Source organism: Scomber scombrus, chromosome 3 (assembly GCF_963691925.1).
Source record: "Scomber scombrus chromosome 3, fScoSco1.1, whole genome shotgun sequence".
In the NCBI taxonomy this organism is placed as follows: domain Eukaryota; kingdom Metazoa; phylum Chordata; class Actinopteri; order Scombriformes; family Scombridae; genus Scomber; species Scomber scombrus.
In genome coordinates this window covers 26,013,006-26,023,066 of record NC_084972.1, presented here as the reverse complement: position 1 = coordinate 26,023,066, position 10,061 = coordinate 26,013,006, and the positions used below count along the sequence as shown (strand labels likewise).

Here is a 10,061-nt window from a genome sequence, read left to right as displayed (position 1 = left end):
CAACAACAAACGTTTATACAGTACTTTTATTTGTTAAACAAATGCTTGGGCCTGTAAAAAGGTTTTGTTCCTTGCTTTCAATGTTTTTGTATTTCATTGTATAATAACTGTAAAAAAAATAAAGGTTTCTACTTCACGGATTTCGCCTATCGCGGGTTCTTTTTGGAACGTAACCCCTGCGATAAACGAGGGTTCACTGTATAGTACTTCTATGTGGCACACGCTGTTGACCTACTATGCCCGCCTAAAAGAATGAGTCTATGGTAGGGGGGCAGGAGTGGATGAGGCTAAAAAAATAATAAAAAAGTCCTAAAATAAAGAAAATATATAAATGAGATGTTTAGATCTTCATGTCTACAAAATAATACATCACTGACAAACTAATTATTTTCTTAACACTTAATAAATAAAAATGAATACTAATCAAATACCCTATTGTTTGATAGAAAGTTGAACAACCAATGCAATTTTTGATCATCTGACCAGAATATTTCAAGATTTTTGTCAAGCTTTTGCAATAAAATTTGAAAAAGTATGTTCAATGCAAAAGAAAATTGGACATTACTCTCCCACGTCCCACTGCTCACACTATCTGTTTTGTTGTTTTGTTTTGTTTTCTGAATATTTTTGAAGGTGATGTGCAACTAAACATCTCTGGTATCTAGATAAGTGACATGTAACATATGGCTCAAAGTCATACAATGGTTTAAAATGCATATAGTGTGTCCTTATTGTGGTATGTATGTGCATAAATGTTAATTTTAATAAAGTTGTTTGAAATTAACAAAGTGCAGACAGAAAGACAGTACTGTGGCTGAAGTTTTACAAAAGTAATTGTTTTTAATTTGCATTAAAATGATATACAAAACAATGATACAAAACAATAACACACACTTCGTACAACACAGATGCATCTAACACACTAACACTAACTGATATTAATACTACCCTGTATTATTTGTGTCTTATTTTATCATACTTATCCAAATATAGTGCAGGGCAATTTTTATGTTCTCCGTCAACCCTTCCCAGACCTTGACCTGACCAGATGACATGGCTAAATCTCCGGCCATTAAATCAGATCATGCCTGTGGTGTCATCTTACCATGTGAGTGGACCAGTAAGCCAGATAAGTAGCTGACAAAAATGTATGTATGCTTAAGCATTCTGCACTTTATGCTTGTATGACATCTTGAAACATGTAAGCTACTGTATTCAACACTGAAATCCCATATGACCCCTAACCCCATATTTTTGACATTTAAAAATCTGAATCAGTACAAACTATTTTTACTACCTTATCCTCAAAATTAAAACTGAAAGGATACATTCACACTTAGGCATTGGAAGTGTATGTGTGTTAAACAGTCCCAGTCCTAAAACCACTTGCTAGAAAATGATATGTGGAGGCATATTTCTTTGAGAGTGACACATTTATGGTTGTTGTTGTTTGCAAACGGCAAAGTTCAATAGTTTTACAGTCAGGGCAAGACAGTTTGAGTAGTTGGGATGATTGGTATGTGGTACAAAAACACTAGAGAGATGTCTGCCATGTCAGTCTGTAAATTTTATAGTGCACAAATCTAGGTTATTTTGCTGACATTGAGAAAAAAAAAACACATGTAACATTTAGAGGCCAAATGCAAGTGTAGTCTATTAACTTTAAGTTTATTGTCATGTTCTTTTCATGAACATTGTCATGTTTCATTTTGATCTATCAGTTTAATCTGCAGTTTTCCTTTTGATAGGATCATCTACACTATGTGTATTTATGGTAAGGATGTTTTGTTATAAACACTTGATGATACTGTTGATCAGGTTTCAAATGTTCATAGGAACATAAACTCTCAGCAGCTGCCCCATGTTTGGCATGACACTCTGCTGGGAGGGGACAATATGTCTCGCCTTCACATCTCTTTTTTATTTAAGCCTCTATGGACAGTGGCTAGCAAAGATTACTGTGTCTCTTAAAATAATACAACTCTGAACATGACATGCAACTGGAATACCAGAGTGTGTAATGATAGATGAGACACAAAAGAATTCAAGATCCTATGCTGAAGCCTTAATCCTTCATTTAGATGTAGCTGTGGCCAATACAAGGGTGATATTTTCTGAGCCAGCCTACTATAATAACTCTAAATCAATTCTAGTGTTTTCTGAGGGCTGCCTTAAAAAGGACACTGTGCTCTGGATATTAAATGATTCATAAAACAAATTCCATCATTTTTATTTCCACTTCAGTTTGTCAAATCAATACTGACCTTTTATACATTTCTAATTTGGTTAATTAAAGTTGGCAGGGTGGTAATGAACATGTCCCAGATGTCTATGAATGTATTACTTTTACTGAGCATAATGTTGAAAATCAGTTCTTGGATGTACAAATGCACTGCAGAAAGCTTTCTGACATAATCTCACCACACAGAAAAATATTGATTTTAATAAAACTATCCACCAGACTGTATTTGTGTGTTTGATGTTAATGCACTTTCCTTTTTTCAGGTTTAATTTCAGTTATGTGGTCTGTAATAAAACTGTGTCCTGACTCTGTTAATCATATGTCTACTGTCTTACATGCTGCACGTCATGTATTTATAATGAACATCCTTTAATAATGTAAACAAACAAACAAACAAACAAACAAACAAAAGTTTGGTTCTACTCAGAGTTTTGCTTCCTTTATTTTAATAAAAAAACAACAACCAAAAAACAATCTATAAACCAGGACATTAAACGTTACAGGATCACATTAACATTTAAAAGCACACTCGCACATGTAGCATACCCAATCTACTCCAAAACACTTGAACTGAAAGATATATTTAGAATTCATGCTACTGAGCATTCACATTTCATCATCATTTGTGGGTTTTATGGAGACAAATGATTCTTAGAGAGGTATTTAACCTGCTCTTTGACCCACCCTTCATGGTCCCCTCTCTGTTTCACCGCCCACTCAACCTCCAATGTCTTTGGAGTGACCACAAATACTAAAAAGCTTAAACAGCTTTTGGCAGTCACTGGGTCTAGGCAGTAGAGGAGCATCAAGCACAGACCTGAACGCTGCTGGAAGGATCTATTACATTGAAAAAATTGGGAGAAGGCACAGTGTGACCAGACTGCTGCCTCAAAGGGAACAGAGCTGAAAGCACTGAGGACTGTGAGCAGGTAGGTGGTCCTCAAAACAATGGATGAGAAAATGTTCTGAGCAGAGAGAAGAAAGGGATTACAGTCGATGTAGTAAATCAGCATTTTGTGTAAATCAGCCCCTGTGAACAAAGGCTGGATAAGAAAATGCACTGAGCAGAGTACAGTCAATGTAGTATTCTATGTAAATCAGCCCCTGTGACCATAATCAGGATAATTAAAATGTGTAGTGTCATTATTTGCATCAGAAAGAACGTCAGCATTTTGTGAGGAGATGCAGTTAATTGTACAAACATGTGTAATATAATACTTTATTGCTTAAAGAGTAATAAAGTGGCAGACAGTTAATGTAAGTGTGTTATGTGCTATCTAATGTCAGTTACTCAAGTTACAGAATATGTTGCCATATTAATAATGTAGATATTGGTTAAACATTATGCAGGATTTAGTTACACACAGGTTTGGTGGTGGTGCATGAAATCACTTTAGGAAGGCATGCAGGCTTCTCAGTTTGAATTTCATGGTTTTAAATCTGGGAGGTTGAATCATAGCGGTGAGGTCAGAGCCGTGAGGTTGTTGGCTGATGACTAACTTTAGAAAATCAATACGTAGACTGAGATTCAGAGAGCTATATGGAGGAAGTGGGTTGTATTTTGGCAGAAAATAGGATTTTTTCACATTAAAAAGACTTGCAGAAGAATGTGGCTGATACTGTTCGCACTGTAGTTTCCCCTCCTCTCATAATTCTGTCTCAAATTGTGCACACGCAAGCATGTCTTGATCTGTTATGAGCTATTATGGTCAGTGTGTGGTTACACTTCACAGATCTGTAAGGAAACAATTTGTGAGATAAGACAAAAGTAAAAGATGATAAAGACAGCTTGCAGCACATAACATGCTATAGTTCAAGCATTTGTGTTGTATAGCATGTAAGCATCAACGTGTCAGCTCTCCTGCAGCAATAAAACAAATTAGGAAATCCACTGGGGAAGTTCAAATTGCACCATTAGTGCTCATTTGACACCAAAAGACCTTGTCAACAGGTCCAGTTTTGTCTGAGTTACACAGCTGAGGCCACGTTCTGCCTTCACTCAGCTACAGCCAGTGACGTGCGGAGAAATGCAGTGAGCGACATTTGAGAAGCTACCAGATTCCATTTCAAGAGTATTTGGTCAGTGGAGCAGTCATCTGCGGTGGGTGGCAGAATCACTGAGACGTGTGACATACTACCGAGACATTAGGGCGTAAATGCTTTGTCTGCCATGCAACATCTTCAAGCGTGGTTGTCACAAACTTCAAAGAACTTGACAGGCATCTTCTGAATACTGTTATTTCATGATGTTAATATGAGAAGAGGTCAACTTTTTTTTAGGTAATGTCAAAGAAGGCAGTGTTGTACACATGCAAACATCAGAGTTTACTCATGCACGGATGGATAAGGACTTACCATATCACTGGCTGTAATGATAATTCTGGTGCAGTCAGTGATGAATGAAGCACAATTAACTATGCAACAAACTTTGAAAACACAATGGGGGCAAATAACTGCCATAAAAAAAATCTATTCAATTTATATATTTTCATTACATAAAGAAAATATCATATTTACATCAATGCTATTTTTTCCTTCAGGACTCTGTGTACAGAACATTCCAGTGTGAGGTATATTTATAAACATGAAATCATCAGTAAAGCGCAGAGGGAAATCATGTGACAGCAGGTACTGTATCAGTACAAACTCAAGATGACTGACGGTGAAAAGCTGGATACATTTTCTTTCCAGCATTTCAGAACTGTGATTGGTGACTTATTATGTTTCCTGCAGTAACAGCCAGACAGCCTACATACCAGTTATATGTAATGATGTTTTTAAGCATAGCTCTTATTTCTCTTATTTCACTGTTGACTGTAATACAGCTTACAGCCCAATTCTTTGAGATCACACGAAAAGTGACTGGCACAGGATTTCAGGGTGTATTGACAGCTATTTTGTCTGCAATGTCTCCTCCCACCTAAGGCAGAATTGATTAAAAGAGATGAGAGCCTCAGCCAAAAATTAAACTATAAATGTAATGAGCTAAAATGGCGAAACTATTCAGTGGGAGGGAAGAGGAGTGAGTTTCCTTTAATGCAAAAGGCCTACTGCCAAGATGTCTCCTGTTGCAGGCTGTTTTGCTTTTACCATATGTGTTGTGTTATTCATTTTCGAGACCCATCAAGAGCCAAGATTACTGATGAAGCCCAGAACCTCTCTGAACATTTGTTGGAGCATGTGTACAACTAAAAATAAAATGCTTATTTTCAAAAAGGGAAGGTTGTATTTGCAGTGGGACATCAGGACATACTGTAAATATTTCAATTTTCAGGTGAAATATTAAAGTGTTGGTATTAAGTAAGACTGTGGCGCAAGTCAAAAAAGTGTCAGACTCAATTTTTCATTGTTAAAAAGGCCCTGAAAACCTATTCTCTCAATCATCTTACTATAAGATCTAACATGATCAAAGATTAACAGCACTGAGCATTTGAGTCTTAATTTCTTAATAAATAATCGCCCAGGATGTATTTTTCTGAACTTCAAACTTTCATGGTTACTCATTTAATCACAAGTATTTAACATCATAGAGAAACAATAACAATTTGAATTTGCAAAATCTGCAATTTGCACAAACTGTTTTAACACCTTACAACCTTAAAACTAACAATTATTTGAATAATTGCTCAGTAGTCATTTGGTCTATAAAATGTCAAAGAAATTTGAAAATTGTTGATCAGTCACGTTTTCAAATTTACACACTAAAGAAACCAGAAAATATTCATATTTATGAAGTAATTTTAGTTTATCTTAAAAAATGACTCAAAACTATTGATCAATTATCAAAATAGTTAATTAATTTTCTGTCTGACTAAACCTGCCACTGCAGCTCTAGCGCAATCAATAGTGAATATAGCGTCCACAAAAGCAAGTATTTTGGTTATGGCTGTTCTTTGCATTATTAAGTTTGTAAAGATATGGCAGGATATGAAATCACCCAAGAGCTTAATAGTAATCAGAAAATCCTAACTCATTCACAAAAATATAATAATGATGAATAATAAGAAAGTATTTTAAGGTAGTTGGCGGAAAAAGAAAAGAAGACATTTGCAAAATAAGTGAAAAAACATCATGTTAGGTCATTCAAATAAACACCAAAGCACCAAACACAGAACTCGAGTAGAACTCACCTCTTCATGTCAACTACATTTTCTGAAAATCCATGTTCACCTACAAAGTAATGATGACAATAATATTAATTGCCCATAAATAACCACACCTACTTTAAGCCCCATCCAATGAGAAGGTTAAGACCCCTGAACCTGAGGTCATATTTTACAGGAACAAAAAATAGTATTGGCATAAAGTAATGCATGTGACCTTTCAAAACATATACGAGTTATGATTTATATACCACTTAAAAAATGTCACATGAGACAGTTGTGATCCCCATGAATGTCACATGATGTTTTTATATAACACACTTGTGGCATCGTCAATGAAAATTTAAACCACATAAAGCTTGTGGCTACACATGCTTCACAGTCACATGATATTTTTAAATAATGTATATTTCTGGGTAATATAGTATATATTTTATTCCATTTTAGCAATTAAATGTCAATATAACATATTATCTTACATCTACTTACATATATGTTTTCAGATTGTACCATAAATTAAGTTATTGTAATCATAAAATACCCTCCAAATGTGTCTTCAGTGTAAGTGATGTGGGACAAAATTCACAGTCCAATCCACAGAACAAAAATGTATTTAAAAGTTTAGCTAAAAATAATAAAGTTAGTCACATAAAGTGAATATATTCCACAATCATACTTTTTAGTAAAAAAGTCCCTCTTTGTATCTCAACAGACCCAAGTGTTTTCCCGTTCAGCCCCTGTGGATGCCAATAACAGAATAAGGATTTTTGGTAGTAAAAAAGACTGTAATGTTGAAAGATATATATTTAATTGGATGCCTGAGACTGCATATCAGCTCAAATTTAACTTTTAAATTCCAGTTTTGCATGGAAGGAGGACTGTGGAATTTGTTCCCCATTACTTGTAATGAAAGTGCAATATGAAGGAATCTTTAAATGGCCAGTATAAACAGAAGGAATGATTACAGCAAGAAAAATATGTGCCAATATACACTTGGGAACATAACAGTTGTTTTAGGACTGACCTGAAAAACTGTGAACTTGTCTTTTAACTAATATCATCAGCACAGGGACAGGGTTTTAACATTAGCAGTCTGTACAATATTTTAAAACTAAGCCTAACTCTTCACCCTGTTTATTTAAAGCTTTAACAAGTTCCTAAGTTAATTAACACATGCCTTCTAAGACAGGCATTCATGTCCCCATGGTAAGGCAGGTTACAGTTACTCTAAATGACACCAGTTGCTGCCTCTTACTGACTGGTCAGAGAAACTGCACTAGTGGATAAATACAGTGTGGAAGGAAACAGGAAATAAAAAATAACATCAGAGCAGTTTGAATTTCCCCCACAAGTTTTAAATAAATATGTGGCAACAGTTGAGTGGCATCTGCTTACATTTTCAAAAACAGAATGAGCAACTAAAAGCATAAACCAATCCCAAAGTTCCCAAAATGTCTGACACTTCAGGCTCTGAAGAGAATGTCAGTCAATTTCAGGCTTTCCCTTTAAGCCATGCATGTACACTGTGCTAAAGATTTCCTCTGTTATCTCCTTTTTGCTACAGAGACTTCTGAATCAGCTGAGCTCAAGAGGATATCAAGATGTGGAAGAGGTCAAAGGTGACCGATCAATCTGCCGCTGGGCAGACGGGTAAGTGCAGAGTGATGGACACCCGTCCTTTCCGGTTAGGTCAGTCAAGGTGTTTGTACTGCAGCTGTCTGCACCTATATTCCCTCTTATCCGAGCAATGATGATGAGCAGGATCCATTTCACTTGTACAACTAATCTATGTACTAAATTAAATGTAATGTTACATTGTATTCAAGAAACACCAAACCTCAAGACAAGAAAACACCTGGGAAAGCTTGGAACGTCAAAGATCCCCTAAGGCTGGTCTACAATATGCATCTTTTTTGAAAATGCGGAATACTCAAGGCATCTGAATAATGATGTATTATGATGAGAGCTGACCATTTCTGTCACGAAAATGAAGATAAGCACCACAGCTATTGCTTTTGTCAAGTGGAAGCAGTCAAATAATATTCATGGTTTTTCAAATCCCTGCACAGTATATCCTCCATGATGTCAAGAAAACTCGACAGCAACAAGGATTTTTTTTTAGCTGGCAAGGGCATGGAAGCTGTTTTTCAATGGAAGATGTTTTTTTTCGACTAACTGAAAAGAAAAACCAACAGCTTTTAAAATGTGAAGCTGACCATATCATTCATCAACTGCTACCCCCCAAGGATATGATTAGGAAGACGTCAGTCAAATAAAAGGTCACAGTTGCCAGAAGATGTAAACACTGTAGAAGAAAAAAATCTCTCATGACAAAAAACATCAAGAAAAAAGAATTGCGTGAGTACATCTGAAGAGCTATACTGACATGCCGATAATCGTAATGAGAATGATCAACAGTACCATCATAGAAGATCGCTAGCAGCCAGCAGTTGCTACATTTAAAGAGAAAATTGAAAATGAAATGGGGTCCTTGTTTGATAGAAGACAGAATGAAGGCTTATTTGAAATTTAATTTCCTACAAATTGCTGTTTCCCAATGTAATTGCACATAATTTCTCTCAAGCACTGCACAGGGATCATCCTGAGATGTCAACCTCCAGCAACTACCAGAGTGATCTTGAAGTTAAGTCTAATAAGCAGCACAACTATTTACATGCTGCACGATACTGCTAACATATTGAATATTATTTTTGTTCATGACTAACCATTATTCGTTGTGTGATGTGTCTACGGTCTCTGAATATGTTGTTCCTCAAGTTGTATCTGTGTTTGTGCTTCCCATTCTGGGGTTATACAGTACTGTTTCGTGTGGTGTTTGTGTATTATGTGTCCTTAATCCTGTCAAAGTTCCAACCTGCCATGGTGCTTTTGTCAGGATTTGTATTTACCTGTCCTGTTCCCTCTCCTGCTGTCACGTTGCGTGTTTAGTCGACGGTTCTGAGGGAGTTCACCCAGATGACAAAGGTATGCGAGCGAGAAAGATATCAAATTTCACAAACGATTCACCCTTATCTAAGTGCATGACTCCATGTTGGATGACTTGCATGTATGATGTGGTCTTCATCACTCATTGAAAGGTGTCATCCAAAGTGGATGATTCAACTTTCAGCGTCACAACACCTGCATTTCATTGTGACCTTTCAAACAACCTCCGAAGGACTACTAGCTAAAGGCTGTTGCTTGAGGACACTGCGGTTGATTGCCATATGTCTACTGTATCTTGCAATTTAAAGGAAAAATGCCACTTTTTTAACTCACATACACATGCTGATTAGTCCTGTATGGTATGTTGGCACAGTTCAGTCTAAATAAGTGAACTTAGAGAGCTCTACAGGGACATCTCCAAGGGCATGATCAATCCTAACATCTAAATAAACTGACCATCCTCCCAGGTGCCCCCTCTAAATATCATCTAAACTAAGCTTAACATAATTAACTTGTCAATGTTGGTGTAAACCAACAAACAGAGCACATCATGTACTTATTATCAGTAAAAGTATTACCAATGATCACCTATGTGAGGCTGGTGTTTTACATGAATAACACCAAGGCAAACTGAGACATCCCTTTGAGTTACTCTTACTGTATTCCCTTGAGATTTATGGCCTCTTCATGCCTGACCCACATACTCCCCTTGAGTTCAATGTGACGACCAGCACTGTCACAGATAGAACATTTTCATTTTTATGATCCCA

The 10,061-nt window shown here is 36.3% G+C and overlaps 1 long non-coding RNA gene across 1 annotated transcript; it reads left to right on the top strand.

Annotated features, from left to right (window-relative positions):
* The first annotated feature begins 2,685 nt into the window (after positions 1–2,685).
* On the top strand, positions 2,686–8,966 carry LOC133977681 (uncharacterized). The gene is made up of 3 exons (XR_009924975.1): positions 2,686–3,171; positions 7,910–7,995; positions 8,930–8,966. It is a non-coding gene; the product is annotated as an uncharacterized LOC133977681 (long non-coding RNA).
* Positions 8,967–10,061: the final 1,095 nt, after the last annotated feature.